Raw genomic sequence first — 27,946 nt, forward strand, 5'->3', positions numbered from 1 at the left:
GGTGTCTTGCGTCTTTATGAAATTGCACGTGGCACATATTCAATGGAGGCTTGTGACGATCGTTCGGAATCAATTTTACTTAATAAAATGATTTGCAAATAAATATTTAATAAATAAAAAATAAATTTATAAAGAAATACTTGCTGCAAAAGCAAAAAAAAAAGCGGAGCCGGCGTGACGCGCACCAGCTAGTATTCAAAACGGGCGCGCACAAACCCGTAACCGGAAGTATGCTTCAGGTTTTAACATCCACGGCTTGGTGCGCTGCAGTCAATTCGGCCGCTGGGCTCTATGGGAGTGTCCGCTCTTGTTGTATTCCTTTCTCTATGATAGTATGTTCGGCCGCGGCGGGGCGCACCCTGTGGTTCTACTGCGAGACGACAGATGGCGCCGCGACCAGCGGGCTCAGATAAGTGGGCTGGCGCCTTGAGATTCCACTGCCCACGCTCGATTTTCGAGTTTAGTAGCGTGAGTACAACTGAAAGCGCTAAGAAAATGCTTTACATGTAAAAAAAAAATTATGGGGTTTTACGTGCCAAAACCACTTTCTGATTATGAGGCACGCCGCAGTGGGGGACTCCGGAAATTTCGACCACCTGGGGGTTCTTTAACGTGCACCTAAATCTAAGTACACGGGTGTTTTCGCATTTCGCCCCCATCGAAATGCGGCCGCCGTGGCCGGGATTCGATCCCGCGACCTCGTGCTCAGCAGCCTAACACCATAGCCACTGAGCAACCATGGCGGGTTGCTTTACATGTAATAACATCACGCGTGTGTCAGGCCTAATGCTTTACTGATACGAAAGTATCTGCTGTACAGCAGTTAATGATGTCATGCGGATCGCGAAGCACTTAAAGCCCATCTCCCAAGACGCGGTGTCGCTTGTTGCCTGTGTCAGGCCGTGGGTACGGGCGAAGAAGCACAGCGATTTCGCATCTAAGTTCTGTAGCGTGGCAGCAGCTGAAGTGCACGGGGTTTTGGTCTCTTCGAAAACACGTTGGGCATGTCCGGCGCATTCATTCCCAGTCCTCTACACAGATAAGGCTGTCGAGTTTCTGCTTCACCGCATCTACGAAGTCATTTGCTGATGTGACATTGTTCGGGTTTATAAGGGCCCTGAAATCGGATACGTCTAGTAGCTGCTTCTCCCTCAACTACTCTGCAGTTGTCAAATTTAGGAGGCTTGAGGAGGGTGTAAATGTATAATGTCTGGTACAGCTGCAAGAAAGTAGGCATTGACGGGTGGTCATTCTGACTTCCAGCCAATCTTACCTTACCAAAGAAACGTTCAATTGGATCTTTATTCATCTTGTTTGTCAAGACATATTTAAAATTGTAATCGTGCAGGAGAGCATTGCGAAGTTCTTTTGTGGATTTTGATGTGACTCGAAGGTCCTCAGATGTGCTCTTGGTGAGGAACATGTCTTTTGTTATCAAGCCACACTGAAGTTCCTTCTCCCAGCATATTGAAGATGATGTCGCTTAGCCGCTGGCTCCAAGGCTATTTCCGAGTCCACAGGTGTCGCAGCGGGCAAAGAAGCTTGCAGATGCTGCGTTGTATTCTTGTCGTCGACTTTCGGCCGACGTTGCTTGGGTGCTCGCCCAGGAGGTTCCCTCTTAAAAGGCTGCTTTCGAGGTCTGTTTGGCCGTGTGAGGTACTTTGGGTAATTTGGAAATAAGGGGGGAACTGCGTCTTTAGACAGTACAGGCTTCTTTTCGGCGTTAAGAAGCACTTTTCCATTGAGCTTCGCGTAATATGTCCGGGATATCACGTCCTCTGAAAAATGCTTGGCGCAGACATGGTCGGTAGGTGTCAAAGTCCGGTCCGCCCTCGGAATCGCACAAGCCACTGCTCCAAACAAACATTGTCGGACGGAGGTTTGAATAGAGGCACGCGTTCCGTGCAAGTCCGGTAGCGCGAATTGCAGTTCGGGACGGAACACTTTCTTCCCATTGCAAACACGTCACCGTGACGCGGCCATGACGTCTTCGCGGCGTGTGGCGCCGCTACTTCGGCCGCGGCCGCACTACTTCCTTCGGTTGACTGCGCCTGCCCCTCTTTTGGGGTGGCAGCCTCCCTCCGGTTTTGCTGGGTCGTTGCCTTTCGAGGGCCGCCGAGATCTACTGGACGGCCTGGGCTTGGACATCCTGGTCGTGAGAACACTGGAAACATTGCTGAGGGGGCAGAAGCACACGTATCCAGCTACACAGCAATGGGTGTGTGTAAGTTCCCAACATAAAATGGACAACAATGGATATTGCCCTACGTGTTTAAATTCCAAGCCTGAAGCAAGAGCTTTAGGATGTTTTTAGGACGAGGAAAAGCTAAAAGAGCAAATGACAAACGTACTGAAGGCCATCATGATGTTACAGTTCTAGAATAGAATTAAATAATAGAGAAAGTAATGTGATAAGGCAGCGAATTTTGGAGTACACTGAAGACGGCTGAAGTTTAGAAATGCTCTGGCAGAAAAAAATGAATTGTTAAAACATTTAGTATTTTTGGATTTTTTGTTGTAAATACACAACACTAATTTCATGTTGGACAATGCACTATAAATTAGTATTTCACGCCAGTTGAACTGAAATGTTAATCTTTATTGCACGCTTCCCATAAATAAGATGAACACATATGTAATTAAGTCACATTCTCCTCACAGGACCTATTAATACAAAGCTTAAAATAAACTTTTGCTGTGTTGTTTCCTGTGCCCAAGAGAAATTTTGATTTCCTGAAACCTAATTTCGTTACTGGTGTGCACAGCCTGCTTAACTCTCATCCAGTAGAGCAGAATTCAAAGTTGTATTTACTTGCTAAGGTGCTTTTGTGTACATTGTGGTGCACTTTTTAAACATTGTACAACTGTATTTCAAGTTACGCCAATGCTGCATTTAATTAGTCTTAGTTTCGCTCTCTTAACTCTTAATCCTACACTGCTAGAAGAGAGTTAAGCAGGCAGTGCAAGCTGTGTGCACCAGTAAAGAAATTAAGTTTCAGGAAACAAAAATTTCAGCTAGGCACAAAAAACAACACATTAAGAAAATGATGGTTCTGAATGGGGCAAACGGTAACATTAAAAACAAAACAAAAAAGGATGAACCACTAGTGAAAAATTATGTTCATACAGGCCATGCAGATAATCTGCAACAAGCTGACTTCAGCATGATCATATTTGACAGCGAAATTACAAAAATTATATTTGTTGAGCAGCAAATCGCTCGGCAGCATGGCGGAACCAAGTCATGGCAGCCCTCTCGAGATCCTTTAGGGTGGCATCTGGGTGTCTGATGTCATTAGTCAATGTGCCTGCATGCATGAGCAAAATTATCCTTCCTATAAGTTTTGCACACCACACAAAACTTGGACCAGTATATACTCTACTAAAGAGACAAAACTAAATACCAGCACTAAACTTAGCAAAGTGTCAATAGGTGTATAAGTCATAAGCTGTTACAATGTCGTACATTATTTATATTTTGCCATGGAAAATCCATCTAGTTAAGCAATAAGGGATAAAATCTGTCAAAGCAGCCTCAATACAGTGAGTATACTGCTTGACACTAGATTTAAAATGAAGTGATACCCCTGTCACACTGCGTGTTTTAATGTCATTCGAACCGAATGGCATTAGCATCGAATGACATTATCCGGTTGCTACACAGCGATATTTAATGCCATTAGCACCGAATGACTTCCGCAATCGAATGAGTTCGAGAAACTCATTCGGCTTCGCACTCGGAGCGAATGTGTACTCTCAACCCCAGAAACTAAGCAAAACAGGACACAGTATTTGCAAATTGAAAACCGTACTCGTATAGAAATAATAACGTTTGCGTGTTTTAATGGTTTTGTTACTTTAATAAAGAGACAAAATATGTGCGGCCGGCTGTGGCAAAATGTTGTTACTCTCCAGCTCAGCAGCGTCTGGCCGCCGCCCATGCCGCCGCCACTCTGCTCGTCGGCCATAGAACGTCTAATCGCTTCCTCCGATTATTACGCCTTCTCGTAATGCAAAGTACGCAGCAACTAATCGCTTCACCTACTGCAACTTAGCGTCGTCGTCCAGCATCGTCATGTCAGCCATTTTGTTTGTTTTCAATTTATCGGCTACTAAGGTGGCTAAGCCTTGTTTTGGCTTATAGTGGCCACATGGTCTCAAATAGAACAACTTTTTTTTATAGGCATTACTAAAATATATTTTTTTCAGTGAAGTGACGTCCCAAAAATACATTTAAATATATGGATTGCTTATGCAAGCACTTTATACCTACCTTGTTCGACTTTCGGTGCCACGTATTTTTCAGAATTATCGCCATTGATATCGCCACCGAATGACATTAATTTTTCGAGTGTAGCACCTCCGCGGGCAAATGACATTCGTTGCACCGAATGCCATTCGATTCGAATGACATTAAAACTCCCAGTGTGACAGGGGTATAAGTAATATCAAACTTGCTACACCTAATTCACCACACATTAGCTTGCACAGATTCAGCTTGGAGAATTTATTTTTCCCCTTCGTTCCAAACCAACTGAAGCTTATTGCCGCATTCCTGCTAAGGAGGGACTGTAGAATGCGTGTCGTTTTCTGTTTTGTTGGGTCCCTTCCTTGGACAACCAAGTGCTTCTTCAGTTAAAAAGAAACAAGAAAAAATACAGCTATAAAGATAAATTGGGATTCAGTTAACACTGAAAGTGTTGCAACCTAAATGATTTCTTGGTAATAGAAAAGTGCTAACTGGCTTTTACTTTTACTCATATTCTTTAATATTGTCATAGGCAGTTAATGTAAAATCCTACAGCATGTCATGAATAAGACTTAGTGTCATAAGTAGCATCAGTATCAATTTCTGTCTAACTACAGCCCACTGTAGTTACAAGACAGGCAATTTCACACTGAGCCTAGGCCATCAAGCAACATGATTAGGGAGTAGAGTACTAATTAAAACGTGCTTACAGCCATAAAATTGGCAAAATTACAAGAATAGATGAAGCAGAGAACTTACCATCAGATGTAGAGCTTGTCTGTCTGTCTCAAGCTTTTTGTCAAAGTCGAGCATGTCTGTCGCATCCGAAAAAGGCAAATCAGGGAGGTCACAATGTTGTGAAGATGCACTGTTGTCATTGCTGAGCAGCTCATTAAGGTATTGTGAATGGGCCTGCTGGGTCTGCTTAATACCATTAAGTATCTGTGAGACCCTTTCCATGAAGGCTACAAAGAAAGAAAAAAAAATATCAGTGGCATTAGTATTATGTAAATTTTCATTTCAGCGCTATTTGCAAGATGAAAAATTACCGCATTTATCCGAATATAGGTAGACTTTTTTTTTCAAAACTGTTACTCAAAATTAGCTATCGACCATATTTGTGAACACATCTAGCCAGAGTACCAAGCTGAGTTCCGCCATTACGCCTGCCGTAAGGCCAGTCTGGAGATTACTAAGACTGGCTTTAAAAAATGCTGCATATTTAATGCGCTCAACAGTGCATGAACGTCATTTGGGATGCGAAAGATGCCTGCGAAGCATATAGCGAGGTTGTCTTCTCTGCCAGTTAAGACGTGGTTACAGCTTGTGGCATCAACTAACGAGATTTAGTAGCCGAGCGGTAAATAAAGGTGTGTCATTGTGAAAGTGTTTCATTTTTCTAGAAAGATATAGGTCTACCTATATTCAAATCATATTTTAAAATTTTTTCTGTGAGTCTACTATATAGGGGTCAAGTATGTCAGTAGTCAACCTATTTAGTGTACATATGGTAGTTGATGTGGCAACAATTGGAAAAAAGAAACAGTGATGAGCACTACTAAACGTACTATCAGCCATAGTTGGAACATAAACAGCAGAACACATGCCTTCTTTATAGTTTTCGTCACCTAGCACTGGCCTTGTGATAACAGTGTGAGTTAGGATTCACGGTTTGTGCAACGCTGCAGCCACACCACGGACAACAAGTGCTTTTCTAAGTCACCGCGTCCACGCTAGCAACCGTCATAGCTCGAATGATGGGGCGCACTCCTAAAGGAGGAAGAAGCGATAAACTGCACCACTGACTCATGGCAGTGTCACTCCATCACGATGACATTGAGAAAAGGTAGTGTGCCAGCGGCAACATACAAAAGTTTTTCTTACGTGCTGCATAGCTGCGCCATAGGGTTGGCTAATGAATACTCATGCTCACACCACTATCGTGAAGCGAAAGCTAGGTGAGGCAAACTGTGTAGAAGCTATGTACCTTGCTGTTTTCATTTCAATTTACACAGGTATATAGCACAAGTGAAAGAAACATATTGTTCAATTACACAAGCTTAAGAGATGGAGCTCTAAGAACTTGCTGCTTATCATTTGCACTACAGCATTCAACAGGGAACATGTGAATACAAGCTGAAAAATAAAAATGCAGATACATTAATGACTGGACAGCCAGCAATATTGCGAGAAATTCTGAACCTGTGCTTGTTAGTATGGCTTCATGATAGAAAAGCAGAGTGACGAACGGGACGAGAAAGAGAGAATAGGACTAAGCACTGGCTGCTACTCTGCAACCGCAATATATACGCTTTAGAAAATCAAAAAGATGATACTAAAAAAAAAGTACCTAAAAACCATACGTGTCCTTAATGAAAACGAAACGAGCATCTAATCTCTTCGTCACGGAGATAGCCAATTTCTTCTTCGGTCAAGGAAACTATGGATCACTGTGCATTGCAAAGGGCTTTCATGTGTCAGCTCACTTGCTGCAGTGGCTTAGAGGCTATGGTGTTGTGCTGCTAAGCTTGAGCTCGCAGGTTCAATTCCTGGCTGTCGCATGCACATTCTGATGGGGGCAGAATGCAAACATGCTCATGTGCCATGCACTGGGTGCATGCTGAATAACCCCAGGTGGTCCAAGTTATTCTCAAGCCCCCCATTACTGTGTGCCTGGCTCATAATCATATCTTGTTAGAGGCATGTAAAAAGCCAGAATTAAAATTTTTAGTGTCAGCCCGCGGTCAGTTGCCTTGACCGACAAAAATGTTGGCTATCTCCATGACTGAATGATTGGACACTTCATTGTCATACTGCCGTCGTGATGCCGTAATGGTCGTTCCACCTTCGTCATTCTAACATCATCCGACTCTCGCTGTGCCGTCATCACTACGCCATCGTAATCCCATGGTTATCAGCACACCATTGTCATCGCACTGTTTTCCATTGTCATCACTTCAAACATGTCATCTTATTGTCGTCGCCATCGTTGTCATGCAGTTGTTTCCGTACCTTCATCAGAGTCGTCGCCATGCACTTGCATCATCCCATTGTCCTCATGCTGTAGTCGTCACATTTTCGTGATTACACCATAGTCATCGTTTCAAAATTAAAATTAAAATTATGGGGTTGTACGTGCCAAAACCACTTTCTGATTATGAGGCACGCCGTAGTGGAGGACTCCGGAAATTTCGACCACCTGGGGTTCTTTAACGTGCACCTAAACCTAAGTACACGGGTGTTTTCGCATTTCGATCGTTTCAAAATTGCCATCTCCTTGTCGCCATGGTGTTGTTGTCATAATACCTTCGTTGTTCCATAGACGTCATACTTTATTATTACATCTTCATCACACAGTCTTCGTTATGCCGTCATGCTCACGGGCAACCTCGCCAAGCGAGTGCTATAAGTGAGCTGATACCGGAGACACCATATGTCGCCTATAGCCAAAGCAACGATAGTCTCAGAATCGCCACTGTAGATTTTTTAAATGAATGTGGCTTCAGCAATGTGGTGTGCTGCTATATTGCTTGTATGCTAATCACATTACGTTCACAGTCATCATGAGATGGGTTCTGCCATTTTTTCTGTCATGAAGCTGCAAGATAACTAAAGAACAAAGCTGATTTAGTGTTAAGGGCACCACTTTCTGTTTCCAATATGTTACAATGAAAAACAATCTAAGTTAGTGCTAATGGACTATCACGAATGCGAATGGTACATATAGAATACAAGAAATAACTTGTCTCAAGTAAATATTAAATGAGAAAGCAAGAGAAATCAGTCATCACAGATAAAATACTGGAAATTTCGCCTTAGTGTCAAAGATTGGTGGGTGAGGTAATCGCACTCTCCGAACCGGAGGGGATGGGGCGACAACAAACCCACCCCGCGTGCGTTTAGTGAGGGTTCGACTGCTGACCGGCGATAAGGTCCACGCCTGATCGACCGTGAACCAGAGGCATGAGACGGGAGGCGACGTAAAACACACACATTCAATTTAATAAAATAAAATCATGTCCGAGACATATTGGAAAAAAAACATGCAAACTTCCAGTAGTGGGTCCTAGCTCGCGGAAGGCGTGCGGGTCACACAGCACACGCCCTGACGCCACTCGCGCGACACTAAGCCCACCACGTGGGAACCATTAACACTCGCGAAATAACAAAAAATCCGCGACACAAATGAAAAATATACGCGACAATAAATACGGCAAACACTACACTAACAGAACATACAAAAATTAACACGCGATGGATAAACAAATGAAAGATTAAACGCGATTAGAAAAGAGAGTCCGGCGGAAAGTTCTGAGAGCGGGCTGGAACACGAGGCTTAACTGTGGCGTGCTTGCCGAGATCCCGGTCTGAAGAGCGTCGGGCTGCTGGTACCTCGCTGCCGAAGATCCTGACGGACTTGCACCGTCTGTCGGTCGAACGGCGAAGACTTCGGCCTGGAGGTTTCAGCCTGCCGACCACATCTTCAGCTGTCTCCCGGTGCACGACCACCCTGCTCCGTCTTCCAAGCCACTCTGCTGGCTCGCCGAGCCGCCTCGTTCCTCCGTCGCGCTCAGGCGACCCACGTGATCAACCCGTCGGGCGGGTTCAGGGACAATGGGGAGCGCTCTCCCTCATCGCCGTGCAAGCAGCGTTGCGGCTGCGGTGGCAATGTCGGCCCACTCGAGAGGGGCGCGGGCATGCAACTCTGTGACACCACCCCGACGACAAGAATGTTATTCTAATAACATTCAAACTAACACAGAGTCATGTACGCGCACCTTAAGGAGACCGCACTCCCCACGCACTCGAAGGTCACGCGCACAATCACGTCGTCGTGTGGGTCACGGCACTTCGCACAAGGCACCTGTCCGCGCACATCGCCGCCTCGCTCTCGGCCAGTCAGTGCAGTCCACAGCCCAACTCAAACGCAAAAGAACAGAAAACTAGCGATAAAATAATGGTCCCGAGAATCCACAGATTCGAAATACATGCGATACGGTATTGTCCCCTTGGGCCCTGTTACTGGCGCAAACCACGGCAGAGCCGGTACGCGCACTCTACAGGCAACACGTATCACACACACAAAAGAAAACAAACAAAAAACAGATCGGTGAATTGAAGGGCAGAAAAATTAATTCGTTAACAAATGCAATCAAACATAAAAAAAGTTACGTGGCACTATCAACAAATCTAAACTGTCAACACAGTGCCGGCTGCCCTGCTCAATACCCCCTGCTCTTCAAACGGACTCGCTGCGGTCGCATTCCTGCCGTCCCCCGAGCTTTCCCGGCGCATAGTTGGGGAGACGCACTAGCCGCTCTACAGCGACATATCACCTCGCGCCCCGGTTGCCTGCTTTTGGCTCGGTGGTTGGGGTACACTGAACCTTGCCCGGTCCTCACCCACGCGCAGCGCCTGGCCAACCGGGTGCCACGAAGTGCGCGGCTTAGCAGCATCTGCCGCAGCGAATATATCGCTCGCGCTCTCTTTCGCGGCGACGAGCAACGCTTCGCGACCGCCAAGCCCCGTCGACGCCTCCGTGACCTCTGTGCCGTTTTGCGCGGCCTCTTCCTCATCCTCTGCAATCTGCCAGCGGTCCGTACCTCGTACCTCCGCGGTGTGCGGTAACCCGCCAGCCTCCGCCGCGCCACACACTTCGCCGCCTCTCTCGGCCTGCGATGGCACAATTTGCCTGCGCGGCGGCTGACGTTTTTCGTGGCCGGCTTCTGACCATCGTTACCCGCCACACCGCCTGATTCTCGAAGTACCGGCCTCTCGTTCGCTTCGAAGGCCCCGGCACCCAAGGGCTGAGGCACGAGGCAGGATTCGGGCTGGGCATAATCCTGAACAAGGCTCACTCCAGAGGGCTGAGGTTGGTCAGCGGCGGCGGTCGAGCCCGGCAGGCACTCTCTGTTGCGAATGCTCTCGACACGGCCCTCCCTCGCGCGCAACAGCGCAATTTCCTTCTCTAACTCGAGGACGCGCTGGGAAGACTGTGCCGCATCGCACTCATCCGCCTCGCGTTGTCGCAGCTCTCGCGCTTTCCTGCGCTCGCGACGATCCGCCTCTTCTTTGGAGCGCATGTCGCGCAAAAACTCCCGGAGCGCTGGCCCCTCAAGGCCCATCTGCCTCCCGACGGCCACGATGCGCTCCAACTCCTCGAGGAGTCCATCAGCCATGTCTGCCTTCTCCCGCTCTCCGCGATACGCGTCTGTTCCCCCCGCTATGCCTCGTGGTCACGGAAGATCGCGGTCAGCGAGTCCTGTCGTGCGGACGCCAGTTGTCAAGGATTGGTGGGTGAGGTAATCGCACTCTCCGAACCGGAGGGGATGGGGCGACAACAAACCCACCCCGCGTGCGTTTAGTGAGGGTTCGACTGCTGACCGGCGATAAGGTCCACGCCTGATCGACCGTGAACCAGAGGCATGAGACGGGAGGCGACGTAAAACACACACATTCAATTTAATAAAATAAAATCATGTCCGAGACATATTGGAAAAAAAACATGCAAACTTCCAGTAGTGGGTCCTAGCTCGCGGAAGGCGTGCGGGTCACACAGCACACGCCCTGACGCCACTCGCGCGACACTAAGCCCACCACGTGGGAACCATTAACACTCGCGAAATAACAAAAAATCCGCGACACAAATGAAAAATATACGCGACAATAAATACGGCAAACACTACACTAACAGAACATACAAAAATTAACACGCGATGGATAAACAAATGAAAGATTAAACGCGATTAGAAAAGAGAGTCCGGCGGAAAGTTCTGAGAGCGGGCTGGAACACGAGGCTTAACTGTGGCGTGCTTGCCGAGATCCCGGTCTGAAGAGCGTCGGGCTGCTGGTACCTCGCTGCCGAAGATCCTGACGGACTTGCACCGTCTGTCGGTCGAACGGCGAAGACTTCGGCCTGGAGGTTTCAGCCTGCCGACCACATCTTCAGCTGTCTCCCGGTGCACGACCACCCTGCTCCGTCTTCCAAGCCACTCTGCTGGCTCGCCGAGCCGCCTCGTTCCTCCGTCGCGCTCAGGCGACCCACGTGATCAACCCGTCGGGCGGGTTCAGGGACAATGGGGAGCGCTCTCCCTCATCGCCGTGCAAGCAGCGTTGCGGCTGCGGTGGCAATGTCGGCCCACTCGAGAGGGGCGCGGGCATGCAACTCTGTGACACCTAGCAACACTAAAACCCATCACTGAACCCTATTAACTACAACGATTAATAGAAGGTAGATGACATACCAAGCACTTGTGGATCTGCGTGTGACCTTGTAGCTCCAGTCGGATATGTGGATACCGGCCTGTACGATGAATCTGAACATAAACGACACCACAGGTTATGCTCTGCCTGACTGCAGTGCATTAAATGTTAAAAAAAAAATACAATCACTGAACAAAGCCAGCATAAAGATTTATATTGCATGCGGAACATACCAAGAGGTTGCAATTCTGTGAAGCTGGCAACTTCATGTGTCGAAGAAGGCCTGCATAAACCACCTGAAACAATAACGTAAGAGGATAGTTAGATAGATATGCTCAAAACGCCTGAAGTAGGCAAAGAATCCTAATTGCATTAAAAGAACTAACTATCAAGAACTACAGCACCATGAATAAAGGGAAAATCAGACATCTACCTGTTCGTAGCAATTGCTACAAAGGAAACCCATACGGGTTCCTCGAAAGAAAAGCCTCATAGTTGAAAAAACATTAGACAGCACCTTAACAAACATAGCAATGCGACATCAGAATGACACACCAAGCACATGTGGTTCCGTATGTGGCCTTGTAGCTCCAGCAAGGGGTGTGAATACTGGTGTGTATGATGAGCCTGAACATAAAACAGACCACAGGATTTGACCATAGCTAATAAATGTACAAAAAAAAAATAAAGAAAAGTGTAAACAATGAAAGACAGCAACATAATGATGCATATCCCATAAATGACATACCACGAGTTTGCAATTCTGTGAATGAGCCAGCACCTTCCGACCTGTGCAAAGCACCTAAAAACAAAAACGCCATGGATTAAACTCCTCTGCATAAAGAACATAACATTGCATATGAATTACACACCGAGCACATGTGGATTCGTGCGTGACCTGGTAGCTTCAGCAAGAGATGTGGATACTGGCCTATAGGCTTAACCTGAATGTAGAACAGACCATAGGTTATGCTCCACATGACCATAGTGTAATAAATGTACAAGAACTAATACTAGGAACAGTGAATCACAGCTGCACAAAGATGTATATCACAGAGGTGACTAACCTTGAGTTTGCAAGTCTGTGTATAACCTTGGAGCTTCAGCGTGAGTAGCTACAGACCTGTGCAAAGCATCTGAAACAACAAAGACAGCATGGCTTACACTCTGTTTGATAGCAGAATGCACAAGCAGACAAAAATTTAAATATACTAGCTGAGACCAGTGAAACATTTAATGTGCCAATAAACTGCATGCATGACACACAAAGCGTTTGTGTCATGTCCTGTTATGTCTTATGCTGATATTGGTTCAAAAAAGACTCAATAGCCTGTAAGTGGTCTTAATTTTTTTTACAAAAGGTGCAGAAGCTGAGATGGTGGAGCAAAGAAGTATTCTGTAAGTGTCCACACAGTGGACACTTACAGAATATACCCTCTATTCTAAGATCTGTACAATGCATCTTAATCATAATATGCAGTGCTCCAGTGCACAAGTGTGGTACAAAGCAACATTAAACTGCAATCACATATGTAAAGACATACCAGGCACTTGTGCTTCTACCTGCCTTCTCTAGAATGGCATAGATGCTGGTCCCTACAGTACAGCTGAAACAGGAAGAGGCCACTGGTTATGCTTCACCTCAACACAAAATACATATAAAAAGAAAGAAAACTCTATGTGCCAACACAGAGGCATTATTTCACGGCTGGTGAGACAATTAAGAAGCTGCAGGAGAATAATTAGCTTTACATAGTGCTGTAAAGCTGCATTACAAACATTGTGCACCAGTTTGCTAACAACTTTGCAGAGCGAAATTCTTATGTTGGAGCGGCTGTCTTAAAAGGCCAGTTTAGAAACCTTGAAGGAAATGTAATATGGTACTGTAATTTGCTGAGCCTGTGGATGAAGCTTCCAGCAGTCTGACAGTCTTAAGCAGATACTGTCATTACTGCCAGTTCAGAAAATGGATTTCATCCTCATGCTGGATGCGTATATGGAAAGTTAGGTCAAAATAACTAGTTCCTAAGTCAGGAGCTGTAGGTGAAGTTAAAGATTAGCACAATGCTCCACAGTGTGCATAAAGTGAAGGCCTGAGCCTGCAGACTCAGATCGTCAAGCCGACGTTCAAAGTGAGGCATGTTATGAAAGATCTACAAAAACGGTGCACTAAGCATGTCGAAAAGTTTCACATCCTCAAGAGCCATAAAATTCACAGGCAACAAACTGTTTGTTGATCAGAACTCAAATAGAACAGCTAAGTAAAAGGAAGAGCAGGTTTAAGTGTGCCTGGCTGAAGACTCGATATGGTGCGACCAGTGGTCCCCAAGCAAAGGTGTACAAAATGGTTTAATTAACTTTTGAGTATGATACCGGTTTAATTGCTACCACAGCATAAATGACAAAACAATTTAGGGTGGACGACTGTCCTGGCAGTAGAGCATGCGTGCCTTTTGTTATTCTCTGTGTTAACCTGAATAACAAAAGGCACGCATGTTCTACTCAGCATCGCAAACAATTTGTAATCTGTACTCATAACGTTGTCTATGCCATTCCACTTTCATGCGGAAGAAGGTATGTTGAACATCTTGAAGGGGCAGCGCGAAAAAACGAAGACAGAAGGCAGGAACACACAGGACAGCGCTGAACTCACAACTAACTTTATTCGAAGGCATACACACACTTATGTACACAACCCATAGCCACGTGCTCTCCCATCCATGGCGTCAGTATCAGTGCGCAGGCAAAAAAACATGCAAACCCATTTAATCTAATGCTACGCTATGAGGCGGCTTAAATATTCAAATTCACTATCATGCAAATATAACGATGGCATGCTTACATAACGCGACCCTTTTTTTCTGATATGGAATGCCTCAATCATCTCCCTCGTAGTCTGATTTTTATGCGCGGAAAGTATTGTGGTGTTTTTATATATTGGAGTGCACCCATGCTCAGAGCAATGCTGCGCGACATGCGAGTAGGCATTACCCGTTAGTGAGCGCCTATGTTCAGATAATCTAATATTGAGGCACCGACCTGTTTGACCGATGTATACGTGACCACAGGAAAAAGGAAGCTCATAAACTACTCCCATTCTACATTGCACAAACGGGGAAGTATGCTTAACAGTACAGCCTTTCCCAGCATGAGTGGAGGCAGCCTGGGCCAATTTCCTATCGATTTTACCACAAATTTTGATCAACTTGTTAGGGGCAGAAAAAACAACCTTTATATCAAATCTGCCTGCTACATTCCTGAGACTGTGTGATAGTTTATGGACATATGGAATTACAACCAGTTTTTTCTTCTTGTCGGCTGGTTCTAGATTGTTCATTCTTGTGGCTCGTTCATTCTTCTGTCTTCGTTTTTTCGCGCTGCCCCTTCAAGATGTTCAACCAGTACCAACTCGCCCAAATGTCGATCCTTCTGAAGGTATGTTGGTCAAACCGGCAGATGCATCAATGAGAGATTAAAAGAGCATTGATATAACGTCACTAGGGTAATCTCGGGTCATTTGGGTATTCACTGCCGAGATTATTCCTGCAAGCCCATGTTTGAAAGTACTTCCATTCTGTATAGGGCTCATAGCAGGATGACGAGGGAGATTGTGGTGGCCTACGAGATTGCAAAATTAGAGGAAAAGTGAGTAAGCAAGCCTTCGGTATCGCTATCTGAAAAGGAGATACGATTCCTCGGTTTATCTTTGTGACCACTACAGTACATATTTTCTCCATGCCTTGCACACGTGTACGGTTTATCGAAATTCACCACTGAACGTTCTTTTTTTGCTGTTACGTTTGTTTCCGCTCGTACGGTATATGTTTATCAATGCGTGCGAAAATAACATCTATTTTCTTCATATGCTTACTAGAGTGACAGCATTGGGCGATATGGTTTCAGCCTGTCTTGACATAAAACAGTTCTGAATCACTCAGGGAATTTTGCAAAGGCACTCAGGGAAAATCTGGAATACTCGGGGAATTTGGGAATGCCAACTTGGTAGATACCCTGTTTCCTTGCCTTCACACATCACCTCCCCCCTCTTTTACATTGGAACTGCCTCTTTTCCCTCTCCTCCTCTCTACAGTTCTGTGTCCCTTCTGGCCACGCACGTTAGTAGAAAGGGAAGCGCTGTAGTTTCTGCAGTGCTTCTGCGGGGAGTCACAGATAATTACAGCTGTCAAGCGGCTAAAGTGGCGACGGCCATGGAGCTCCAGAGGGCATTGTGCACATTCGACCTGTTGGGGGGAAAACGAGTTTCTCCCTTCGCCTTTTCTCTCTTACTTGCGCTGTCATCTATATACACGCTCTGAACCACCCCCCGACGCGGTGTGCGCGACAGCAGCCCACAGCAGCAGCAGCACTGGGAAAGTCGTAGGAAGAGGCAAAGAAAGCCTCGCTTTAAAATAATGATTATTCCATGATAAGTTTGAATGAAGATTGCAAGCGACCTTGCGCTTGACAGCGATGCGATGGAGATGGCCGTTGCGCTTGCTCGTCGCCTACAAGTCATACCCTATGCTAGCGAAGACTTTGAGCGACGACTCCCTGGTGTTGCCGTTATGAGGGCAGTAAATACGCGCCGAAGCTGGCGTGCCCGTGCTTTATTAATTTAAGTTCACGTGTTTTGCTGTAAGGAGCAGCATAAAATATTTCTGAACGTCCTGCAGTAGGGTCCTACCCTTGCATGTATCAAGGAGCAGTCTAACGAGCAGCGTAAAATATATTTGAAGGTGCTGAAGTAGGTTCCTATCCTTGCACGTATCAAAATTTAGTCGTTTGCTCGTTCCGTGCGAATCGGTAGTGCTTGACTTATTGATATACACCCGGTCCCGGCTTCGCACTATTGGCTAGTCGCTCATAGCACTTCCGGGTGACGAGCGATGTATTCTAGATTTCCATAACTGAGCAATCGAGCGAAAAGAATGTCCGACCTGCTCGTGCGACGGCCCGTTTTGTCGCTCAAAGGCGTCGCTCTGATCGCGTTTGGGCTTGATACCAAACTACTTGTAAGTTGTGGCGAGTTCTACACAGCGTTGTTATCGAGGGAGTAGGTGGTCTATTAGTGAAAGACATGAGTTTAGTTTTGGAAATATTTAATGGCATTAACAAATTAGAACACCATTCACATATCACTTCTAGGCCAGTTTTTACTAAGTGGCTATGAGTGTTATTTGTTACATATTGATACAACATACAATCATCTGCAAATAGTCTGATCTTGTACCTCACGTACCTGGGTAAATCATTAATATAGATCAGAGAGAGTAAAGGTCCAAGTACGCTGCCTTGTGGTACTCCAGACGTAGCATCAGCATAAGATGAGGTAGAATTGTTAACTGATGTAAACTTAATTCTAGATGAAAGCAAATTCATGATCCATGCAATTATATTGGAGTGAATGTTAAGTTGTAAAAATTCAAGTAACAACCTAGTGTCTGGATGGTGGTGGTGGTGGTGAATTGTAGCAACAGGCGGGTTTAGCCTGGCGAACAAGGCCGGCAATTGTTCCGCCCGAGCGTCTCGCACAATACCGCTGAAGGGTTTCACCATATGTCCATCAAACCAGTCTCTCTTAAGAATTCGATGAGGAGACGTGAAGTTTCTTTGCGGGCTATAACTGATCCCTCGGGAAATATAAGGTGTTGCAGGCGCGCATGCGGAAGGTCCTTTCCTTGCAGATTTCTCAGGAGAGTGTCTCTTTCATCTTGGAATTGCTGGCAGGACCACAAAAAGTGCTCAATGTCTCCTGTCTCGTTGCATGCCGTACAGTTCGGAGAATTGATTCGCCCCATTATAAATAACCAGGCCGGTGTATTAGCAGATCCTGTCCTTATTCGATATAGAAGTGTGGCTTCTTCGCGGTGCAATCTCTTGGTTACGCAGGGCATATGCGGTGGAACCCAAAGCGACGCAAAGTGATTTCGAATGTCAGATTTTTGCACTTGATTACTCTTTGGAGCCTTGATTTTGGGAGGATGATAGAGCGCTGCGTATGCAAGCGCATCAGCTTTCTCGTTTCCTGAGAAACCAATGTGGTAAGGAATCCACTGAAACTTTACTGTGAAGCCTTTGTTGTTGAGTTCTTTCACGATGGCTAGTGATTTGCGTGTGAACTTGAGGGATGGCAAACAACGGTATATTTGTTGTAATGCGGCCATTGAGTCCGTAAGGACAACCACATTCTGCGGAGGCAAAGTCTTTAATTTGCGCAGAGCAGAAGCTATTGCTACGCCTTCCACAACTGTCGACGAGGCTATACAGTCCAGACGGCCAGACCACGTATATCTTAGAGAGGGAATATAGAATGCAGCTGCACAGCGGTCTTCGTCTGCCTTGACAGAGCCATCTGTGTATACTTGTAGGTGATTCGGGTAAATCGTGTTCAGGTGTTCCAGGACTAATCAATTGGCTTCTGCAGATGGAATGCAGCTCTTTGATTGCAATCGTGGTACACTTAAGTTGCATGTGATGTCCTCGAATGTCCAGGGTGGTTCTATCCTTTCCCTCTGTCTCGAGCAGCGCAATCCTAATACGCGAAGCGTGTTCAATGCTGCATAAAAATGTGAGCGCGGCCTGTTACCTACACGTCGTAAGAGGGCTCTACCGGGCGTAGACTCACTCCGTCGTAGGAGCTGGATCATCAGAGCCTCGGAAGCCTGAAGTCGTAGAGGGCGTGACTCAGCTTCGTAGAGCACTTTCTTGTTTGACGCTGGCTGAGGGACTCCAAGGCAGAGTCGGATACCCTATCTGTGGATGGCTTCTAAGCGCTCATATTGGCTGTCTGAGGGTGACATCAGAGGTAGCTGACACAGGATTCGACTGGTAACCAACGCTGTATGTAGCCGTAGCATCGACGTCGGGTGGTTGCCCCAGCGTATGCCAGTGACTCGCTTGAGCGCATGTAGCCTGGGTGACGATGACGCCACAACGTGGTCAACACCGCGGCGCCAGAGTAGCCTGTGGTCTAAGGTAACGCCCAGAAATCGGACGTTGGTGACTTGTTGAATCTGGTATCCGTCCAAATTCAGCGTCAAGCGTGTAGATTTTCTTTTCACTCCAGGAAATAGTACGAATGATGATTTCTCTGCTGATAGTGATAATCCAATCGTTGCCAAGTGGCCCTGAATGGCTTTTACTGCTCCCTGGGCTATTCGTGCGAGGTGGCGATGCTGGTAGCCGGAGACCCATATGCAGATATCATCGGCATATATAGATATCTTCACTGGTGTTCGATGGTTTAGTACTCTTGGGAGGCTACTCATGGCAATGTTAAATAATAAGGGAGATAAAACACTCCCCTGTGGCACACCGCGAAATATACGTATTTAATGAAGAAAGGAAGAGAATGGCATACCGATCATCATCAAGGACAGAGGGCACGAGACCGGCGTTCGAACACCACCATCTTGCTCTCCGCGCTCACTGTTCCGAGCTACCGCCCGTTTGTTGGACTCGCTCAATAAACTTCCTTACATTTGGTGGAGGTGCTGGGTACGCACATCGTCGGCACCCTCGAACTCCGATCCCGCACGTTGCACTCGACCATGCAAGCTGACGCAGCCCAACAGCCGCCACCTCTCCCGGCCGCCGTTTGTCCCGGCCCCGTTCGCCAGCGAGACCCCCCGGTATTTTCGGGTACGGAAGACCAGGACGTCGAGGACTGGCTGTCGTCCTACGAAAAAGTTAGTGGACCTAACAAGTGGGATGACGCTGCTAAGTTGAGTACCGCGAACTTTTACTTGGCTGGCGTGGCGAAGCTGTGGTATACGAACCACGAATCGGAATTTGAAAACTGGTCTGCTTTCAAGGAGGCAATATCTGCCGTTTTCGGTCGCCCTGCCGTGCGGAAGTTACGCGCCGAGCAACGGCTGCGCACACGGGCACAGGAACCGAATGAAACATTTACCGCCTATATTGAGGACGTACTCGATCTCTGCAGGCGTGCCGATGCCTCAATGAGCGAAAGTGCCAAAATACAGCACATCATGAAGGGCGTCGACGACGATGTCTTTCAGATGCTTCTTGCGAAGTCTCCTGGCACAGTGTCTGAAGTGGTAACTCTGTGCCACAGCTACGACGAGTTGAGAAGGCAGCGGGCTCTCACCCGACGTTCATCTCAGACGTACAATCAACCGCTCGCTGCACTGGACATCATGCCTGACCAGTCATACCTTATCGCACAAATGAAAGAATTTGTGCGTGAGGAGGTGGCCCGTCAGTTGTCTCTCCTGCCGTTTGCTCAGCGTCAGGAGCTCCCACAACAGCAGCAACTGCAGCGACCAATCCCGTTGGCTCCCGTGCTTCGACACGTCATTCAAGAGCAGATTTCCGAGGCCATGCCGGTGCCCATTCAGCAGCAACCTGTCGCCGCGCCTCTTAGTTACGCTGAGGTAGTAAAGCGGCAGCAGCTTCAACAGCCCTCACCACCCCATGGTGTGTCGTATGCTGCAGCCCCGATTCAGCCGTCCGTGACATGGTCTGCTCCCATCCCTGCAAATCCCTGGCGAACGCGCGACAACCGGCCGATCTGTTTTGCGTGCGGTGGCCCTGGTCATATCGCCCGATTCTGCCGCCGTCGCGCGCCAGGATATTCAGACGCCCGTTCACCGAACTACATAGATCGTCCCCGCTCTCGTTATGAAGATCCGGGTCCCCAACCAAGCACGTCTTCACGTGACTATCCGCAACCCACGTCTCGTCGCTCACCTTCACCCCGTCGCCGCTCCTTGTCGCCCATGCGTCGTCGACCAGCCCCTGAAAATGAGGGAAACTAGCCTCCGCAGTTCGTGAGGCAAGAACTGCGCTGTCGAAATGCTCAAGTCCTCGAACTTTGCCGTCGAATATTGTCGAAGTTTTCGTAGAAGGCATCCGTGCATATGCTCTTGTCGATACCGGTGCTGCCGTTTCTGTTATAGACGCCACACTTTGCCGCAAGCTTCGGAAGGTGACCACGCCTCTTGAGATGATGCCCTTACGTACAGCGAATGGAGACCCTGTTCGGCCTATAGCTGCCTGCACTGCTCGACTTATAGCTAAAGAGCACTACATTGTCGAGCTTATCGTCCTTTCCTCTTGCTCGCACGACATTATACTTGGCTGGGACTTTCTATCGTATAATCACGCCGTTATTGATTGTGCCAGATCTGAACTTGAGCTCTTCCCCTTGTGTGACGAGTCCTACTACCCCGCTCATCAAGCCGCACACAAAATAGTCGTCACAGAAGACACAGAAATTCCGCCGACAGCAGCTGTTTTGCTCCCCGTATTCTGCAACAGCATATGTGATGAAGCTGCATTCTTTGAACCATCACGCCTTCTTCTAAATCGGAAGCCACTTCTTTTGCCTTATTCGACCCTCTCTATTTCGAATGGAACAAGCGCTCTCTGCCTCACAAATCCTCTTCCATATCCCATCAGACTGCTTAAAGGTGAATCCCTTGGATGCGTGCAACCCATTGATATCGGCCAAATTTTTTCCGTGCAGCAAGATTCAGCTCGACGCGACCTCGACGTCATCAGTGCTCTTACCCCTTCTGATGTTCCAGCTGCTGACCTATTCGATTCGTCGATCGCAGACGGACTGTCCCCATTTGAACGCTCTGCTCTTCTCCAGCTGCTCTACCAGTTCCGCGACTCCTTCGACGTTGCCCAACGTGCCCTTGGCCGAACTTCTACCATTGTTCACAACATCGACACCGGCTCCAACTCGCCAGTGCGACAACGCCCTTACCGCGTCTCCACCGCGGAACGTCAAGTTATTACCGATCAGGTGGACGATATGCTTAAACGCGACGTTATTCGCCCTTCACAAAGCCCGTGGGCATCCCCTGTGGTTCTCGTTAAAAAAAAGGATGGATCGATTCGCTTCTGCGTGGATTACCGGCGCCTAAACAAGGTCACTCGAAAAGACGTGTACCCTTTACCCAGAATTGACGATGCCCTTGATTGCCTACAAGGTGCCGAGTTTTTTTCGTCGTTAGATTTGCGTTCCGGGTATTGGCAGGTACCTTTAGCAGAGGCCGACCGTTCAAAGACAGCCTTCGTCACGCCTGACGGTCTATATGAATTCAATGTCATGCCCTTCGGCCTCTGCAATGCGCCTGCCACCTTCGAACGCATGATGGACTCGGTTCTGCGGGGTTTGAAGTGGCACATGTGTCTCTGCTATCTCGACGACATTGTTGTCTTTGCGCCAGATTTCGCAACCCATCTCGAACGCCTCAACCATGTCCTGACGTGTCTGAAAACCGCTCAGCTGCAACTAAATCTCAAGAAGTGCCGTTTTGCTGCGCGAAAACTTACAATTCTTGGTCACGTTGTATCAAAGGATGGTGTGCTTCCGGACCCAGCTAAATTACGTGCCGTGACTGACTTCCCCAAACCGACGACTCTAAAGCAGTTACGAAGCTTCATAGGGTTATGTTCCTACTTTCGTCGGTTTGTGCGCAACTTCGCCTCTATAATTGCGCCTTTGACCCAACTACTAAGCAGCGCCTCCAATATCTCGTCATGGTCTTCTGAGTGTGACCAAGCCTTCTCCACCCTTCGACGTCTCCTGACGTCACCACCTATACTGCGCCACTACGATCCTACGGCCGAAACTGAGGTGCACACAGACGCCAGCGGTGTCGGCCTCGGTGCTGTTCTCGCGCAACGAAAGCCTGGGTTCGCAGAGTATGTCGTCGCATACGCCAGCAGAACGCTCACCAAGGCTGAATCAAACTATAGCGTCACCGAGAAAGAATGCTTGGCAATAGTCTGGGCGCTTGTCAAGTTCCGCCCTTACTTATATGGCCGCACGTTTGATGTAGTTACGGACCATCATGCATTATGTTGGTTGTCTTCGTTGAAGCATCCGTCAGGTCGCCTTGCCCGCTGGGCTCTTCGACTTCAAGAGTTTGACATCCGCGTTATATATCGTTCCGGACGCAAGCATGCCGATGCTGATGCACTGTCGCGGTCACCACTATCCACCGAAACTGCGTCCATATCCACTATAGCCCTTCCATTGTCAGCTCTTGACGTCGCCACCGTCTCCTCTGCACAGCGCCACGATCCCTGGATCGCTTCGCTTCTTGACGTTTTATCCGGGGCACCCACTCTTTCGACCACTCGAACTCTGCGACGCCAAGCTTCGCACTTCAGCATCCGTGATGGCCTCTTGTACCGGCGCAACTACTCGCCAGATGGTAGGAAGTGGCTCCTAGTTATCCCTCGAACGCTTCGCTCTACAATCTGCGCTTCCTTTCACTCCGACCCGCAGTGTGCTCACGGTGGTGTCTTCAAGACCTATGAACGCTTACGGAAAAGGTACTACTGGCGCGGAATGTTTCGCTTTGTCCGCAAGTTCATTCGCGGCTGCCACGAGTGTCAGCGACGAAAAAAACCACCGCATCCTGCCGCAGGTTCATTGCAGCCCCTTCCATGCCCAGAACGCCCATTCGACCGCGTTGGAATTGACCTTTATGGACCTTTACCTTTGACCACGGCCGGAAACCGATGGGCTATCATTGCTGTCGACCACCTTACACGATACGCCGAAACCGCTGCTCTTCCCACGGCGACAGCACAGGACGTCGCCTCTTTCATCCTCAGGCGTTTTGTGCTTCGGCATGGTCCTCCTCGCGAACTCCTCAGTGACCGTGGCCGCGTATTTCTCTCCGATGCAATTCAAGCACTTCTCCACCAGTGCAAAATTGTACATCGGACGTGTACTGTCTACCGCCCTCAGACGAACGGTCTCACTGAGCGGTTTAATCGGACTCTGGGCGACATGCTTGCGACACATGTTGCATCTGATCAATCAATGTGTGCCTTCCAGTGCGCCGAATCCTTCGGTGGTGGTCTGTCATATCGCCCTTGCGACGTGCCGAGCGAGAACCCTAGGATACTGCATTAGGAAGGGACTTGTGCCGACAGAATTCGCCACTCTGTTCGGTTGCGTTAGACCGTCGGTTGGCCATGTGAAAAGAATGTGCAGGATACTACGTTCCGAGATATGGCGACAGGTCCGCCTGCTCTACGATTGGCTTCACCTGGTATGCTTTTCGCTGGACCCAGTGCACATTGCAAGTACTAAGCTGCAGTCCCTTCGAAAGCTTGCAGCTCAGAATACGGAATTTCTATGGCGTAAGACCCTACCCATTCTTCCAAAAGGAGGCGAAACCAAGGAAGCCAGCAGCACGGCGCTGCGAGTTCTCGGGGGAGCCTACATCCCGGAAGACATCGTTGACGTCCTCAAGAAAGGCCCCAAGTTCAGCTCCGAGCCCAGGATCCCGGGACATGAGCTTCTTTCCCTGAATAGAAGGATTTCCAACAAAGCTGCACCAGAGGACAAGGAAAGGTGTCTGCTGGACGGAGTTGACAGCCTGACCAGAACGGTGTCTAAGAAAGGAACTCGTCCAAGAACCCCCACAAGACGTATCGTGAATTTTTTCAACGACAATGACCTTCGACTCCTGCAGGCCGACAAAGAAGGAGGGTTCGTGGCCATGCCGTCGGGCATGTTTAACGAAAAGGCTCTACAAGCCATCCAGAAGAATTTCAAGGTGACGAAACTCAAGCCAAGTAAGGAAAAGAGCCGTACCATATCTTTATGTGAAGACCTTGGACTACAGAAGCTGGCTAGTAGCTTCCAGAAATGTAGGAAAAACTGTTTAAATGTATTCTTTACTGCAAAAACGCACAAAGATGATATACCGTTCAGATGTATTGTAAGTGAAAGAGCTTCCTGGCAAAACAACGTTAGCCGCTACCTTCTAAAGCAGCTTAACACGTTGGTTATAGATGACCCATTCATGGTAAAGAATAGTTTTGACGTCATAGCCTTTTTACGTGAGTCCCAGTCGATAGGATGCTTGTTCTCAATAGATGTTGTTGACCTTTTTTATTCTATTCCGCAAAAAGAATTGTTAGCTGCCGTCCTGAGCTGCATTGAGATGAACGGGCAGGTATCCTTTCAAAATACAGCAGGAATTTCCGTGGATAACTTCATGGCACTCTTGGAGTTTTATTTGTGCTCAACGGCTGTGTGTTTTCAAGGCCACTTTTATGTGCAAAGGAAAGGAATTTGTATTGGCTCGTGCGTGGCTCCCGTACTTTGCAACATTTTCCTTGCGGGCATCGACAGAGCGCTATCGAAGGTGTTTGACGGAGGCAATGTGCTCAAGGTTTTTAGGTATGTTGACGATTTTTTAATTTTACTGACGGAACGATCTCCCTTGACTTACTCTCATACTGTGCAGGGCATTTTAACTGATTTTAAACAGCAAGGAAAAGGCTTAGATTTTACTTTCGAACTAGCCAAGGATAACAGCTTGCAGTTTTTAGATCTTAACATTACCCTTACTGACGAAGGCTCCTGCTGGATGTACCGACCCCGTGCCCGCAAAGAGGTGTTGCCGTATGAGTCTACACACTCCAAGACTGTTAAGCGAGCAATTGCCACTATGTGCCTAGAATCCGCACTGAAAAAATCATGCTGTCATAAGGCACAAGCAAGCTTTGACGACCAGATTTTGAAGTTGAGGAAGGCTGGCTTTCCTTGCTTGGCTTTAAGCGCAGTTTCAGAGGCGTTATTGAAAAAACTCAAAAAAGAAAGAAAAAGAAGTGAAGAAGGTCTAACAGTCGAAAAGAAAGGTAAAGCGGTGGTGATACCATATTCTCATAAAGTGGCGCATAATCTGAAACATGTCGCTGTGAAATACAAAATTCCTGTGGTTTTTTCCGCGCCGCGAAAGCTTGCTACATTGTGCCGCCTAATTGGTCCGGATGACTCAAAAAAAGTAGGGTGTTCTATTAAACATACGAACCCCTTCGTTAAGTGTGAAGAAGGGGTAGTATACCACATACCAATGAAGTGTGGAAAAGAGTATATCGGCCAAACTGGGCGATGTATTAATGAACGCCTGCGGGAGCATAAGCTATCATTGAAAAATGGATATGGTTCAAACTTGCCGCTTCATTGCAAGGCCTGCGGAAATGAGGATGAACGGGTATGTGAAGCGAGGCTTCATGATACGACAATCATGTATAAAAGTAGAGATTCTGTTGCGCGGGAATTGTTGGAGGCCAACGAGATTAAGAAAAGAGGGGACAACTGTATCAGTACCCCGTCTTTGAATATATACTCGAATGAAAGTATGTTTTTAGATAAGTTTTAGATTTAGATTAAGCATGATTCCCTCTATCTTCAGTGTTCTCGCACGTGCGCATTCACATATTTAGTGTCCCTCCTTTTTTTCGTTCCCCTCTCCTCATGGCTATATAATCAGCCACCTGTCATTTCAATAAACAGTTGCAAGTAGCGCCTTGTCCTGTCTGTATTTCTTCTTGTGTGCCGTCACTTTTGGCGCTTAATCTATTGAAAGCTATGCACCAACTAGCCCCACAACGTGTTTTACTGATCAATCAAACTGGGACCTGGTTCTCCCATTTGCGACATACGCGTATAACACCGCTACGCAAGTCACAACCGGGTTTTCCCCCTTCTTCCTTTTGTACGGTCGCCAGCCGACGCACACTATCGACACGTTGCTGCCATACGCACCAGATACCTCAGAGTGCACGCCCGTGTCAGCAGCGGCCCGTTACGCTGAAGATTGCCGACAACTAGCCAAGCGCTTTACTACAGCCGACCAACAACGCCAGAAAAACGCCCGCGATGATGATCACTCTCCGGCCGCAACATTCGCTCCTGGAGCACTTGTGTGGCTGCTTGTACCACCCTGCGCCCCTGGCTTGTCGTCCAAACTGCTCCCAAATTATCATGGTCCCTACCGCATCGTCGAGCGTACTTCCCCCGTAAACTATGTCATTGAGCCTCTTACGCTGCAAGGCGACCGTCGTCGACGTGGACGTGATGTTGTTCACGTAGACCGCCTCAAGCCGTACTTCGACCCTCTTGTACCCACCTGTTAGATCGCCAGGATGGCTCCACCTTTCTCGACGGGGGCAATTGTAATGAAGAAAGGAAGAGAATGGCATACCGATCATCATCAAGGACAGAGGGCACGAGACCGGCGTTCGAACACTACCATCTTGCTCTCCGCGCTCACTGTTCCGAGCTACCGCCCGTTTGTTGGACTCGCTCAATAAACTTCCTTACACGTATTTCATCGCTCAAAGTGTCGTCAAGACGAACTCTGATGCGACGATCATTGAGGAACGTATGTCTCTCTGGCCAAGTTAACTCTCTGGCCAACTCTCTGGCCAAGTTAAACAACTCCAGCTTCTTTAGTGCGTTCAAGTTCATGGCTGGTTTTAGTGCCGCTAAATCTTCACCCAATAACAACCTCAATGTACTCAAAACTTCCGTCAATGGTTAAAGAAAAATCACTGCTTTGTACTTCCCCCCAAAATACGTAATGCCAAGTGACATCTTGGTGAAAAGCCATGCACTCACCATATGCAGTCATGAATCCTGACACCTTCCTTCCGAAGCTGTCACCAGGACAAAGAGGAAACGATCTCTTAGATGTCATCCAGTGTTGGGCAGATGAGCAAGATTGCGAAACAGTTGAATTTATTCCTGGCAAGCCAACTGCCTCTGTCCAGAGAAATTTGGGCAACGCTCACACGGAATGAACTGCCTTAGCGTTTCACACATGCATTTGGTTTTTGCCGCTTGTGCACTGCATTGTGTACGAACCACGCACTGGTGCGTTTATGCTAACAATGAGCCAACAGGTAGATGCACGTACAGGACAAACAGAAATGCTCTGAAATATTGAGGTAAAAAAGATCTTGTGTCTAATGTAAGGGTTTTGCACAGATGGTTTGTAGAGAAGAATAACAGTGTTTCACAAAGCCATGGCTTTGCTGTGGTAGCAATTTCACCAACAAAGAATACGGCTATGATGTAAAAAAAAAACTAAAAAGTTCCTGCACACAAATTCTGCACAAACCACATTGATGGAGCCTAGGAAGAGCACAACTTTGCAAGTGATTTGACGATGCAGATGACAGGCAGAATCCTTCCAATGCCATGAAAAAAATCCAGCACTTGCACTGTACCAAGTTAAAAAAAAATGGAGTAGCTGCTTCTAGTTCACAAAACATCCCTTGGCGTTGCACAGCAGATTCCTAAAGTTCCACCAGACACACACACGCACAACCAAGCAGCCTCCAATGCCTGTACAGTCTCCAGATTATAGCAGCAGCGGTTTATGATGGAATGGCCTCCACTTATTCTGCATGAAAATAAAAGTGCACAATGATAAAAAAACGGGAGATTTAGCAAAACACGCGCACAAGCTTGCTTTGTCGATAATGATCAAGCCATTGCACAGTCAACGTCCTTTTCATTTGAGTGGCGACCTGAAGGGGCCAGTGATGCTGTAGATGGCTAGTTTTAGCTTTCAAAGGGCACTTTTGCAGTCAAATTAGATCCAACAATGTAGTGGCTCTCGGGAAACGTGCATGCATAGTATTATAGTGCATCACGCAGGTCTCCCAATCCTTTCTTATCTAGTGTATGTCCCTACATTC

General features: G+C 47.5%; 1 long non-coding RNA gene across 1 annotated transcript; it reads right to left on the bottom strand.

Moving 5' to 3' along the window:
* Window positions 1–2,578: 2,578 nt before the first annotated feature.
* Window positions 2,579–27,836, bottom strand: LOC126543036 (uncharacterized). Its single transcript, XR_011890711.1, has 6 exons — window positions 26,862–27,836; window positions 12,997–13,059; window positions 12,520–12,588; window positions 11,494–12,396; window positions 5,009–5,214; window positions 2,579–3,308 (listed from the first exon to the last, which is right to left on the bottom strand). It is a non-coding gene; the product is annotated as an uncharacterized lncRNA (long non-coding RNA).
* Between the last annotated feature and the right edge of the window lie 110 nt (window positions 27,837–27,946).

The sequence above is a fragment of the Dermacentor andersoni genome, chromosome 10 (genome assembly GCF_023375885.2).
Source record: "Dermacentor andersoni chromosome 10, qqDerAnde1_hic_scaffold, whole genome shotgun sequence".
Taxonomy (NCBI): domain Eukaryota; kingdom Metazoa; phylum Arthropoda; class Arachnida; order Ixodida; family Ixodidae; genus Dermacentor; species Dermacentor andersoni.